Source organism: Pogoniulus pusillus, chromosome 28, assembly GCF_015220805.1.
Source record: "Pogoniulus pusillus isolate bPogPus1 chromosome 28, bPogPus1.pri, whole genome shotgun sequence".
Classification (NCBI taxonomy): Eukaryota; Metazoa; Chordata; class Aves; order Piciformes; family Lybiidae; genus Pogoniulus; species Pogoniulus pusillus.
In genome coordinates, this window is record NC_087291.1 from 9,632,841 (window position 1) to 9,646,541 (window position 13,701).

A 13,701-nucleotide genomic window follows, 5' to 3' on the forward strand; every position below is an offset into this window, starting at 1 on the left:
TACTAAGGAGGTCTAGCAGTGATATCTAACATTAATCTACTAGAATGATTTATTGAGAGCTTTCTGTCAGTATTTTGCCGCCTCAACACAATGCTCTCAAGTAGACTTACAGGACTGGATGGGTTCCATTTTAGGGTGTTCATCTGTCTTTTGACATTGGCACAGATGTGTCTAACTGTTTTTTTTTGTGCAGAACCACTAGGAACCAGCACAGTCTGGGCACGTGTCTTTCGTAGTATAGTAACTGCCCTGTTGTCTATGCCACCGTTCTGTAGTATTTCTGCCATTTTCATACCACTTTTGTGTGTCTCAGAGCTGCCTGAGCTTGCCTAGCTCTGAGAGTATGTTGTACTGTTTTATGGCTTGTGAGAAAATAGTAGATAAGGGAGAAATGCTTTTTGTGTTACATATCTCTTGTTTGTACAAGAAAAGATTGTTTTCTCTGCTTTGGGATAGGAAGGAGGAGACAGCAGATGGTGGGGAAAAAAAAAACATTTTTAAGCTTTAAAAACCAAATTTTGCCCTGATCTTACACCCTACCTTTATTCAGATCTCATGTCTGAAGCCAAAAGGGATTGCACTGGCATGCCACCCCTGAAACACATAACAGCTGGCACTGATATACACAATTCTGTATTTCTCCAAAGGGCTTACCAGACACTACCTAATTAATCCAATAGTGCTTTTATTTAATGAGGTCTGAGCAGCAGCATGCACACGGAAGGAGTCTGTTCTCTAAGCACTGCTCTCTGAAGAGCAGTGCCTTTTGTTTTCAGCACCACTCACACTAGTATTTTATTGATTACTGGTCTTCTCCTACAGCACCCTAGGCTTTTCCTGTAGCAACACGCTGGAGAACAGCTTAGCTTAGCTTCTGCATTGTGTTAGGTGCTGTGACGCACTGTGTTAGGACCTGGCGTTTGTGTTTCAAGGGTGTTTGAAACTCCATGCATTCTCACCGAGATGGGGGGGGGGGGGGGAGAAAAGGAAAGAACTAAGTAAACCATCAGAGCTAAGGAAAGGTCTCCTGTCTCTTGGCGCAGAGTGCCTCAGAGTGCTGCATGCAGCATCTTGGGTATTTTAGTGTAGTGGCTTGGTTTCTTGAAATACAGCCACATTTAACCCAGCTTTGACTTCAGACTGGATCTTTTGTCCATGCTGGGCTCTGCCTGGGCCTGCAAGGTTTGCTTCTCTCCTCAGCACGCAGCCTTCGCCTAACACCGATAACCCCCGCGATGCTGCCTGTGGCGCTTCGGGGCTCAGCGGCCTCATTGGCTCTCACCGGTGCCAAGGATTGCTCAAACACCGGCAGTGGGCCCCTGCCCGTTGCCGGTGTCTGAGCAATCCTTGGCGCTGGCGAGAGCAGTGCAGCTGTCTTGGAGGGAAACAGTAACGGCCTTCGGTGGGGTGCATGCCGGCATCGCTCTGACCTCGGGACCCGCTTCACATCCTGCTCCGCGGGCAGGCGAGGAGCGGAAGCGCCGCACGCAGCAGGAAAGGCGGCGGGGGGCAGCATCCGCCCCGGCGGGCGGCTCGGACCCGGCTCGGACCCGCTCTTATCTGTGCGCTCAGCGCTGCGGTTATCGACCAGCGGCCTCCCAGTTACTTGGGAACGAGACAGATTGGAGGCTTTCAGCAGACAAGTTAAATCGTGCGTCAGATCAGTTGGGATTCTGCTCATTTAGCAGCCAAGCTTTGGTTTATGGGGTTGCAGTGCCACTGACGCGCCTCGTGATTTATAGTCACAATAGATCACTGAACTGCTAAGCTTTTAAAGAGCTTCATGAATGTGTAATATGGGCAAGATTGATTCAAAATGTTTCTGGATGCGAGCATCGTCACAAACTCTGATTGTATATTAGCTAATTATACTTTATCCTTATTTCTCCTGACCTCTTATGTCGTTAATTATCTAGCAGGCTTCTTTCTGCTACAGCAAATGTGTTGTCAGGTCTTGTTTTGGCTTGGGTAGTTGTATTTTCATATGTTTGTCCCAAAGGCCTTAGCACCACTGTTTACAACATGCAACAGGTTCTGCTTTCTCTCCCTGGTCCTTATTCCTTTTTGCTTGCTTTATGCTCAGTTTAAGCCAACTAAAGGTGGCTCATTAGCAGTCACATACACCACAAGTTTCTGCTTACCTGTATCATACTTACTGCCCCTAAACTGCAACATTCCCCAAACTACCCTTCATCTGTTCTCAAGGCTGTAAGCCCAAGCAGAGATAAGAAGAGAAATGGATTTCCATCCATTTCACTCTTCTCCGAATTGTCCAGTTTGGAGGAGTGTGTGAGGCAGGAGTGGACCCACAGATTGAAGGTGTCAGTGCTGGTGCCCCAGGTACATCTGCTTATGAATTTTGTACCTTTACTCCAAAGGAAGGTTAGTCATTTGGACTTGGGTATTCCCATCAAGGCTTAAAATGCATTTTCCTCTCTGATTCACAGCAGCTGCTTAAGTTTCTTCTGAAAGCAGCCTAGTCCATGCCCATCAAAGACCCTCAAAACACCACTGATATGTAGCAAACATGAGATTGGATGACTGCTCTGAGCTACAACCACAGCCCAAAACACAGATGTGCCAATGCAGCCAAGGGAGCCTCCACAACATTGGAATTCCGTAAAATACAAGCAGCAGACTGTCAGGCTCAGCATAAAGCTGGCCTGAAATCACCAACCCATTTCTGCTGAACTGACCTCCACATCTTCCAGCTAGCCAGGCTGCCATTTCCCTTCTCGTAAAGGCTCTTTATTGTGTGTGAAGGGCATATGTAAGGAATATGGGATTTCCAAATGAATAGTTGAAGAGGATTCAGAGGAATTAAAGGAAACATTGAGATGGCTTCTTGCCAGTTCTGGAGAGCTGTGACTCCTACTTCTCTAAATCTTGGAGACAGCCCCTGACAGCAGGGCAGAATTTCCCTTCTGAACACCCTTCTTCCTTTTCCTATTTTGATGTGTTGGGTGCAAAAACTGCTTAAACCACTTTGCAGAAATTCAGCAGCTCCTCAAACACAGGGAGGCTGCAGGTTCTTTGTTATCTCTGTGTTGGTGGCCTTGAAAAGTCTTAAGACAGGCCCAGTCACACTCTGACAGAGACCCGACCAACCCTGGGAAGGAAATAATCACATAATCTGCTCAGCCCATGTCCGGTTTGAAGCCAAAGATGTCACTTCACCACTAAAGTGGAGAGGAAGAGGAAGGGGGAATGACCTCACTCAGATGCAGCAGAGAGTACAAAGGGGATGAAGCCATTGGGGACAAGCTCAGCTGCTCTGGGAACTTCCCTTCCCTGGTATTTCTGAAGGCATCATCGATATCCCCAACCAAGCACTCTTCTCTCTGATGCCTTCTGTCCATTGTCTACTCAGTCTGACCAAGGCCCTGCTTTCCCAGTACAATCTCCCCTTGGCAGCAGAACACCCAGACCCATGCAGTGTACCTCCCAGGTTCTCTCTCTGCTGCTTCTCTTTCATGCCACCTTTGCTTCCTTCCCCCACCTGTCAGCTTTTGCTGCACCTGCTTGTGTTCTGCCTAAGTACGGTTCAGGATCTCTCCTTGGGTAACAATCTTGCATCTGACTGAGTCTTGGGCTAACCATGAGTCCATCCACCTGCTTTTCATTGGAAGGTTGAAGCTATCTTGGAGAAAGGGTGGTGTATCAGTTTGTATCACACATATATTATTTGAGCTAAGCATCCAGATGTTCTCTGCCTGTTGACTACTAAGTCATGAATTAAATGAAAACAAGGCTTATAACATTTGTTTTTTAAGAAATTCCAATTTATTTTGGTGTAGGGAAAATCAAACCAAGCAAGCAAAAAATGAAAGGCTTGGGTTTGGCAAAAATAATATCAGAATGATGCACCCTACATCCAAATGAATTAGAAATAATGAATAGGTGAGCTTCAGACACATGCATGTGCTTTAGTTGTGAAGGGGTCAATCCCTTTGAATATTTGCTGCCTGTTTTATGCCCAGGAATTTATCTTTTCCCTTGGTTCTGTTAATCTCCCAGTGCATATGACTGGTGGCAGATTATCAGGTGTGTAAATAGTAGGAGGTGAAACCAGTTTTAATTGGACAAACTAGGAGTAGAAAATGAAATTACTGTCCTTTTTTGCCCCTCTTACAATTGTGAAAAGGTTTAAGTCTTACCTTATTTTTTAACTGGCTTTGGTTTCTCCTGCTTCTCTATGTCTTGTGGTGGAATTAAGAACAGAGAGCCTAGGGAACAGAAGGTCTTATCAATTCTTTTGCAACATTTGAATTGCCTTGTCTTTAACACACGCTGTGCAAAAAGGTGTGACAGCAAAAGTATGATGAAAAGAGTATGACAAATGATGTAAGACTCAGCAGTCGTTTGCAAATTGCAGTTACCACATCTTTGGTAGTAGAGGGTTTGCCTTCAGTAAGATAAATTCAGGGACAGCTTCCAAAGTATTTTTATGCTGTGATATCAGCTACCATAACTTGCAATATTACAGCTCTTTTTTCCCCCTCTTCCTTCCTCTATCCCTTCCTTACTGCAGAGGAAAATTCTTTTTGAAGTTTCAGGACATGATGCTTCAAAGCAAAATTATAACCTCAAACAAAGTTCCTGCAACTTGAATATCCCTGTGTCTTCTCAAGGTGATGAATTCTAATGCTATCATCACTAAGCAGATGACAAAAAATAATGAGCTGTCAGTCTCATCATCTTTTTCAGAGGAGTGATGAGATAAATTACAAAGTGAAGCAGTTAGAAGTTGGAGTGAAAATACCTTTTTGAAATCAATGCATGTTCCAGAAACGTTCAGCAATAGGCAATGTGCTTTCAACACAGCACTCTGCTGATAGATTTGTAAAGCTACTGAACTGGAATTTAGATGTGAATATGCTCCAGTAGGTGCCTCTACTAGCTAGAAAGGAATGGTTAAAGTTAATCCCCAAATGTCACAAGAAAAACTAACCTGTGTCTGGGAAATACTGATCTGGACCCTCACGGTTTGGTCTAGCACTAGAGGAGGATTCATCCTTTCCTAGGAGGTGGTGGAGGAAGTTAAAACTAAGTATTGCAATGAATTTATTCATCAACAAAATGCCCACAAAAATACTGGAGCATAAGAATCCTTTTCTATTGCTATCAGTAAGTGCTTTGAGGATACTGTTTCACTCTTTAGTGTCAAAAGATGAATTTCTAGGTGGCCTTTCTGCTGGCCACTTTTATCTCTCCTTCACCTCACCTACCCTTCATGGAAGAATAGATATACTGGGAAACAGAGAATTTGTATTTTGCTTTCAGTTTCTTTTAATCCTGTGCTTAATGGTGTTGAAAATTCACAGAACCTTTAGAGATCTCTTGGGTTCCAGGTTCTACATTTACAGTTTCTACAAAGGTAAAATTCTATGGGAAACACACAGGAAAATGAGGTATTTTCTGTGCTTCCTCTGATAGCTGCAGAATCCTTGAGTAGTCTTTGTCTTTCACATCTTTTAAAGAGATGTTATCTGTGCCTGGATGTAGCAAGTCAAAAAGATTATATCAAAGATTATATCAAGACACTGACTGCTGGACTGTCCTGATTGCACACTTACTGGTGTTCTGGGGAGATCTGGTAGAGGAAGGCTGGCTACTGGTAGCCCCTGATTGACACTTCCTTAACAGGTTGAAAAAGATAGCTGGGAGGGATTCTCTTGCAGCTCGGTAGCAACTGAGTAGTTCCACTGGCAACAAACTGTTGTTGAAGGTGAGTTTGCATCATCTGAAGGGTGTGTGTCCTTGAGACCCAGGAGGCTGGAACTGGATCCCAGCTCTGCCCTCAGACTGAGCTGTGCATTGCTAGTGAAAGTCTTGGAGGACATGTAAAGTAGAATTCCCTTGTGAATTTTTCTCTGTCCAACCACATCTAGAGTTAGTTTTAGCCAGCCAGGTGACTGTGGGCATGGTATTATAACTCAGGAGACCATACTGGAAGGTTCAGGTTGCAGTCATCTCCATGGCACTTTGTCCTGGAGACATTTTGCACTGCTGAGTCTCTGAGTGCTGCAAAACAGCTTTGGAGACCAAGACGACCCTGTTACCCAGGTAAAGGTGTTACTTGTATGACAGGCATGGCTGAAGCCCTGCTGTAATACTGCAAGTGGAGAGAGAGAATGGTCTTGTGGCACCTGAGGACTGTGCCAACCCAAGTTGTGCCCACTGAAGGATAAGGAGAGTTTTCTTATTTATCGGCAGCCTGAGTGAGTGCATGGGGTATTTTACCTGCCATCTGCTGAACGTGGGAATCTCTATTCCATCAGCTCACATGCTACTGGCTTAAAATCTGCTTCTCCACATAGGGCTGAGTTTTTCCTCAGTATGCATGCTTTGGAAATAGAAATGTCACCAGATATCAGTGTTATTGTTTTCTACACAGATTTGCAGACATGCTCCAGAGCTAAATTCTCAAGCTAAACCCAGCCACTCTGAGGGACCAGGGAACATGTGGGCAGGACTAAGCATGGGGTCAGAAGGCAGAGTCTCCTTCTTGGGTCTGGGGAGGTGGGAGAAGAGCTAACTAGCATAGTGATGGTGGAATGGTTCCCACGATGTGGGCAGCCATGGAGGGAAGAGGAGCCTGCTGGGCTTTTGATATCTATTTTGGGAACTGGCTGTAATTTTAGCTGTTTTCAGCACAGCCCAGACTCCTGTCTTGAACGATCTGCCCTTCATAGCAGAAGGAAAAAATTACTCTGACTGCTAGAATATATATATATATATATATGTATATATATATGGTGCAAAGTGTTTTTGGGAGTAGCATTTTGACTAGAGACAACCACAATGGATTAATTTGCTTAAAAATGAAAGTAGCAGATGTAGGTATAATAATTTCTCTTTTTTTTTGAAATGTGAAGGTATTTAAATGTTCATCTCCTCCAAACAGAACTGACCTGAGGTGGTGCAGATGAGGGTTACTAATGTAGTGCTGTCTTTTTTAAGTCTTACATACTTGCACAACCGTGGCTCAGCATCAGCGTTCCCTCTTTAAACACACCTGTTTTCAAGCATTTATGTAACTGCTACTGGAATTTCCTCCTGACTGGTTGATGCTTGTCAGATCTATTGAAACTATTTCAGCAAATCAGGAGAAAAAAAAATGTTTTCTGTTTCCCAGAATGGAAAGCTGTGGAATCTTTGTCACTGAAAGTTTTCAAGACCTGACTGGGCAAAGCCAGGCTGTTTGGGGGCCTCCCAAGGTCCTTCCCAGACTCAGTGGTTCTGTGATTCTGCAAGTTGTGAACCTTGGCAATGTGAGCTTGGAAACTTGTTTTAAAAATCCAGCACTGGGGGATAATAACTGCTGCTCAGGATTGGCAATATGTCAAATGCTTAAGGCGACATAGGAGCTTTATTTGCAACTTCTGCACTACGGGAAAGGAGCTGGGTTTTGATGACAGCACTGTACATCTGTCAAAGGATTCCTAGTACGTTGTTTACTGTGAGTACACAGTGCATATGTACAGTGCAGCACACCTCCACAACACATATTCATAAAACATGCTCTTAATAATGTTCCTTTAGGCATTATCTGAACTCATACTGATGTGCTAAGCTCTGTTACACTGTGGATCTCCTCTCTGTTCCTCTAGCAAAGGCTGCAGGGTGCCGCAGAAGTTTTCTCAGTGGGTAAAGTTCTATTTTTTTCAGAAGAATCATGCCCGTGTTCACCAGGATTCAATTTGTCAACAGCTGTGGCAAACACTAAGTGGCACAGTGGTTACTTACTAGGTAGCACGCCACAGGAGATAGTGAAAGCCATGCATGCAATATGAGAAAGCTGTTGTGCAAGCCAGCACAATGCTGCACGTGCACCAAGTGCTAATGGTGAGGATAGTGTTTTGGCTAAGTGGACCTTCAGATTTTGGCTATCTCATTTCCCTCTCATACACCTTCTTCCCAGAATGATGCTTGACTGTCCACCAGGAGTAAGTACTGTGAAGGAAAAACTCATTTGTGCCCATGTTCCCATTGCAAGTTCTCCTCCTGGCTTCTTGGCCTGCCTTCTTTGGAAAGAGTTTAATCTTTCTAATGGTGGCTGCTACTTGCTAGTGATTGCTGCTGGAATAGTTGTTCCCTAAGCACCCATGCAGCCAAGATTTCATTTTCATGCATCTTCCTGCCATGTCTGGCCATAACTAAAGCCAAGCAGCCAGTTAGAACATCAGCAAAAGCCTGTGGATGCTAGTGCTGCAATATTCCATTGCCTGCATGGAATGAAACAATAATTTTGAATATGTGACCCTTCTCCTATGATTTACTTGACACAACATCAGTATTGGTTCAGTTCTGCTGTCGTTGCCTTCTAATGTGACTATGTGCCATGTGAAGTTACGGAGCCAGATCCACAGAGTACACCCTCAGCAGAAGATATTTGCAGGATTGAGTCCAAACTAAACCTCTCTTCCATCTCTTTTCTTCCTCTTTCACATGCTTTTCCCATCACAGCTTCTTCTCATGTGCACCTTCACTGAGACAGGCAATGTGCTGTTTTAATATTCCTTTATTCTATTCTGGTTCTTATGCCACCCACATTAGTATGGTGTCTAACTCTCACACACAGACTTGAGAGGAGAAGATTGAGAAAAATGAGACAACCAGCCCTGCTAATTGACATTCCTCTAGTGATAGAAGGAAGAGAAATTGTTCTGTTAGCATTTAATTTTTGAAAAGCACTCACTGCAAAGGTTTGGGGAGAAACTTTCTAAATACTTTGCTTAATAAAGCAGCAATTCTGTGGAAACGAGAATAGACAATGATTGCAGAGACAATGGAATGTGATTTCTGAAAACAAAAAGAACCCCTACTGTGCAGGCTCAAATCTGCTCATGTCAAAGAAAATGGCATCAATGCAGCCTTGATAAACTACATTCATAATGGCCATCTACCAGTCACTCTAGATTAAAAGATACCTTTTGGTTGTCTTTTGAAGTTGGAACGGAATGAAAGATGTTTTACTGAAGAGAGTTATAGGAAAGGACATTTCAGATAGTGAAGCCTTAATCTGGCAGATACAGAAATCAAAAGATATATGGAGAGGCTCCCCATCTTTCTGCCTGTATGTATAGTAGTTGTTGCTCAGCTGTGCAGTCAGAGTTTGGGCTAAATTAGCATGAGGAGATGAGAATGGAGGATGGCTGCAGGAAGCAGCTATACCATGTAGCTTTCCAATGTTATGTGGCAGTTCTTTGTTGTTAATTTTCAGAGAAGGAAATGAGATTTTGGTGGTTGATCAGAAACTGTGTAGACAAGATTAAAACAAATTGTCATTCAAGATGCTCAGTGCTATTTCCAACAGCTTTTCATGTGTTGAATTGAAATATTCCAGATGAACACAGAGCAAAAAAGAGAGAGAGAAATCATCATCTTTTTCATTACAAACTTCTCTTGCAATTATCAGTAGCAAAACAAATACTTCATTTCAGTAGCACCCAGAAAGCATGAATGATCTTTGATCTTAGCTCTGTACTTGTGTACGAGCCTTCACAGGAACATCCAGTACAGATGCACACTACCAATCGCTGCTCAGCACAGAGAAACAGGCTCAAAAAAGATAGGATACAGAATGTACAAAGGCAGCACAGGGAGGAATGTAGCATACTGCAATGTGATGTTGGAAATATTTTTATCATAGCTGTATGTCTCATCTCAAAAAAAAAACCTCAACCAAACCAAAACCCTTTAGTGCATTTTTTCCCTCTTAAATTTGTATTTAAAAACCAAATTAGATTCAATGGCTTCTGATTCAGACACGTTAGAGAAAAAAGGAATAGAATACATTGAAAAGAATATGAGATATTACTTCTCCAGTTTTAATAAACCCACTGGCAGCTTCAAGAAGCAACGATAAAAATTTATTCAAAGCACAATTTATATCTCTCATCTGATGTCAGGTATAAACAAAGCAACAACCGAGACACTGAAATATGCTAGGTTAGAGTATGAGGAAATGAGGGCTTTTTCCCTCTCCACCCATCAGTCTATAACTGGAGTTTATGCCTAAATAATACAATGAAGGGTGCATTAGAGGTAGCATGGCTATTTTTAATACTCCAAAACATACAGGGAAGGTTTCCTCACTGGAAGTGTATAGCAAAGCATGATCTGACTGAACAGATCCAGGCTTGCTTGCACAGAGATAAAAACAAATATTTGGAAGATGGTACTGCAGCTTTTGTATTATTAAACATACCTACCATTTAGGAAAAAAAATCTCTTCCATGTTGGAGGAATCTGTTCTTCCTAGGGAATCCAGCTGAGTTTACTTTAATGTCTTCCTTCAATCTTGTTAAGGGCAGATTTTGCTGTTACTATTGTTTGCAGCAAGCATGGGACTTTATCTTGGGGAAGGGGTAGACGTATTCTTTGAAGCTTCCCTTCTTTTTGTTGCTTTTGGGCTTGAGGGGGTTGCTTTGAAGGCTGCAGCTTATATATCTGTAAGCATGCACCCTTGTGGGCTGCATTGATCTGAGTTAGTCTTGCCTGGGCTATATGAATGTCAACAACTTAAGAATGAAGCAGTTCTTTCAACCCTCAGATGTCTGCACGAGGGTGAAGAACTGCAGAAGTGCCTCTTACAGTAGAGCGGATGTTGTCCAAGAGAGAAGGTTTTGGGAAGCAAGGTGTATTCTCTGTCTTGTGTTCAGTGGGGAGGGGCTTGTGTAGGCCACAAAGTGGCTGGAGAGAAGCAAGAGGAAAGAGCATGCCTGACATTAGAGAATCCACTTCTTCATGGCTGGACAAATTGGTGCATGTCCATGAACTGTCTCACATCAAAATCCCCACGTGTCCTGGAGAATGAGATGAGTACATTGGAGGGCTCAGAGAATTCCAGGAGGCATTCATCTAAGGAAGACCTTCCTGGGGGACTTCCATGTGCTGCCTGTGGGAGAGTGCTGGCATGCATCTGTGCCCCTGGGCAACCCAGCAACTTTGACCTTCACTACTCTTACTGGCTTACTTCCCACCTGGACTCAAGGTTTGGATTGCTCAACTATCCCCATGCAACCACACGCCTGTGGCAGGTTGTGTGGTGTTGCAAGCCAGGCAATATAGCATGGGCATAAGAGCTATGGAAGGACTACACGTAGGCGCTTTATGGATCTCAAGAGCTATGTGTTTTCTAGTTACAGGACTGTAGGGACCTTGAAGCCCATGAGAAGATCGCATAAAGGCACCAACAAAAATTCCCTTTCCCTTTTGTGGCTCACCTACCCTATGCCCAGCTGGAATACCAGGTGCAGCAGGGAGCACTCTGCCCTGACTGCAGAATTATTTCCTTCTTGCCATTAAAAGAAATTTTAATGCACAGCAAGCTCCATTGAAGTGCAAGTGAAGGGCCCATTTCATAAAAGATTTAGGCACCATCTCGGTGCATACTTTTGATTTGTACAGCAGGGAGCTTGCACTTGGGAAGAAAAAGGAGTGGGGGGAGGACTTTGCTTTAAATGACAGCTTTTTTTTTTTTTTTCTCTTACTCATTTTCCATTCAAAAGCCCAAATATGTTTTCTCTCTCTCTTGCCTTGATTTATGACCTTATAAGAAATGAGATAGAATCAGCCTAGAAAGAAACAAAGGTTAGGTCTTCCCAGAGCCTGAAGCCTTTTTTGTAAGTCCCTGAAGAACAGCTGTGCAAATTACATTTGCTGCTATCAGATAAAGTGGAGACAGAGAGCAGTTTTTCTAGCAGAATCTGGACAAGATTCCATTTTATTTTGCCATTTTCAATGCAGGTTTGATTTTGTTTGCTGGTAATCACAGCCTTTAATGTTACCTTGCTAAAAATGGCTATTGCAGGAGAGCTCCCATCAATATGATATCAGCGCAGGCAGAAAGGGGAACATCCTGTTTATGCGAATGTCCCTAACAAAAGAAGTCAAGATCTAAACAGATAGAAGAGAATGCCAGTAACCATGAAACAAACTACATGCCAGATGTTAGTCATGTTGCTTAGAGCACTACGAGAAGTTGATCAGATATTATGTTGATGAGTGCAGCTTAGGAACCTGTAGAGAAGGGAAGCAAGAGTTGTCATTTGCATAATGAAAGGCTTGTGTAGTACTTCTGCATTTCATTGTAAATAATTTCATTTTACCTGATGGTATGAGTTAAAATGTCACATTTTAGGATATTTCCTTTCTTTACAAACCCATATAAAGCATTTTGAAGTAGAAATGAGTTTTGACAGAATTGCCAAAAATATTAGGAGGAAAGGGACTTTTGAAGGTCATCTGATCCTACCTCTGCTCAGAGCAGGGCCAGGTTCACAGTTACATTGGGTTACTCAGAACCTTGTCCAGTTCATTTTGAGTATCTCTCTAGACACCAGATATTTTTTCCAGACAACATCTTCCATTGCTTAACCACTTTCACAGTGAAATCATTTGCCTTCCATCCAGTCAGAATTTCCTGTAACAAAGTTTGTTGTCTGTTGTCTCCTGTCTCCTTCACCTGCAATTCTGGAAAGAGTCTGGCCTCATCTTCTCTGTAATCCCCCAAAGGCCCTGGCAGGCTGCTATTAGGTCTCCCCTGACGCCACCTCTCTTCCAGCTTGAACAAGCCCAGTTCCCTCAGCCTTGCCTCACTGGGCAAGTGTTCCAGCTCTGCTCATGTCAGTAATCCTCTGCAAAGCTCACTCCGTTTTTTGGATCTCACTTCATTTCTGAGGGCTGTAAAACTGGGCACAGTGGCTTCACAAACACCACGGAGAAAACCTGTTTCCTTCCACATATTGACTATATCAGTTTGATCTGCATGTGTTGAGGGTGCACTCCATCAAGCATCTAGGCTGATGCTGCTTAACAGTGCAGTTAAGTGCCAGCACTGGTATTGCCATTGATGATAACAAGATGCTAATTATACTGAGTGCTGAACATTGTCTTTTGAACTTAATGGTCCAGCTTCTCATCCATCTTGTATTAGTTGTTTCTGAACTATGCATAAATCGTGCTGCTGCTTCTCTCTTCTGTGATGGAGATAACTTGGAACAGAATATTCAGGACTTGCAGAATTTAACCAGCTGTCTGTATAAAATCAAATTTCAGCCTGTTTTTTGTTTTGCCACCCCTTCTAAAAAGGTGCTACGTTTCTCAAAGACTAATAGGAATTTCTTTTTCTTCTTTAGAGCTCCTTTATGTTTGCCAAAGTCTGTGAGGAAGTGGAGTGTGGGAAAGGCGAGGGCTAAAGGTAAAGGGCCTGAAGTCAAAACCAGCACACTATAGATTTATGTACAGGTCAGACCTGTATTGTCACAAATTCACTTGTAGCTAGCAGGCACTGTCAGCACTCTTACTACTTACTCTATATCGTTTCAGTGTTTAAGGAAGGAGACATTTCCCTTGTATCAGTACATCCTTTCGTTTAATAATATTATCACAGAAGCCTTTAGATTTTGCTAAAACTTTTGATCAGGTTGAAAAGAATCACCTGATTTTGCTCATTTTATCAGTTAGGCAGATTTATTACCTTTTTTTTTTTAAAAATATATTATCAAATAACTTGCTCCACTGAATCACAGAGTCACAGAAATGTAGAGGTTAGAAGGGACCTTCAGAGATCATTGAGTCCAAGCCTTCTGCCAAGGCAGGATCCCCTAGGGTAGTCTGCACAGGAACACATGCAGGTGAGTTTTCAAAGTCTCCAGAAGAGACTCCACAACCTCTCTGGGCAGCCTGTTCCAG